The sequence below is a fragment of the Tachyglossus aculeatus genome, chromosome 26 (assembly GCF_015852505.1).
Source record: "Tachyglossus aculeatus isolate mTacAcu1 chromosome 26, mTacAcu1.pri, whole genome shotgun sequence".
NCBI classification, from domain to species: Eukaryota; Metazoa; Chordata; class Mammalia; order Monotremata; family Tachyglossidae; genus Tachyglossus; species Tachyglossus aculeatus.
The window spans coordinates 17959602-17960573 of record NC_052091.1 but is presented as its reverse complement, the minus strand read 5'-3'; the positions used below and the strand labels follow the sequence as shown (position 1 = coordinate 17960573).

At 50.2% G+C, this 972-nt stretch overlaps 1 non-coding gene across 1 annotated transcript; it reads right to left on the bottom strand.

Annotated features, from left to right (window-relative positions):
• Positions 1–800: 800 nt before the first annotated feature.
• Positions 801–938, bottom strand: LOC119946236. Its single transcript, XR_005456346.1, has one exon. It is a non-coding gene; the product is annotated as a small nucleolar RNA SNORA7 (small nucleolar RNA).
• Positions 939–972: the final 34 nt, after the last annotated feature.

Genomic DNA, 972 nt, shown 5'->3' with positions numbered 1-972 from the left:
AATGGGGATTAAGACTGTGAGCCCCCCGTGGGACAACCTGATCACCTTGTAACTTCCCCAGCGCTTAGAACAGTGCTTTGCACATAGTAAGCGCTTCACAAATGCCATCATCATTATTATTATTATTCTAGACGCTGAGCCCACTGTTGGGTAGGGACCGTCTCTATATGTTGCCAACTTGTACTTCCCAAGCACTTAGCACAGTGCTCCGCACACAGTAAGCACTCAATATCATCATCATCATCAATCGTATTTATTGAGCGCTTACCATGTGCAGAGCACTGTACTAAGCGCTTGGGAAGTACAAATTGGCAACGTCTAGAGACAGTCCCTACCCAACAGTGGGCTCACAGTCTAAAAGGGGGAGACAGAGAACAAAACCATACTAACAAAATAAAATAGAATAGATATGTACAAATAAATAGAGTAAAAAATATGTACAAACATATATACAGGTGCCGTGGGGAAGGGAAGGAGATTGAATGAATGAATAACAGACACATTCCCTGCCCACAGTGAGCTGACAATCTAGAGGATCATCTCTGGTCAGACGAAGATGCCGCGGTTTTGTCGTCGTCGTCGTCTCACGCGGTCCAGTCGTGTCCGACCCATAGCGACGCCATGGACGCATCTCTCCCAGACCGCCCCGCCTCCACCTGCGATCGTTCCGGTGGCGTTTCCAGAGATTTTCTTGGGAAAAATCCAGAAGTGGTTTCCCATCGCCTCTTCCCGTGCGGTCAACTCGAGTCTCCGCCCTCACTCTCTCCCGGGCCGCCGCGGCCCACCATGGATGAGTTTTGACTTGTTGCAGATTGCCTTCCACTCGCTAGCCACTGGCCAAGCTAGGAGGGGAATGGACAGGCCTCTGCTTGACTCTCCCTCCCATAGTCGTGACTGGTAGAGGACTGGAAACTCTCCAGGTGCCACCCTGAGAGGAGAAGGGGTGGATTTCCAGAGGGTGAGACCAAAAAA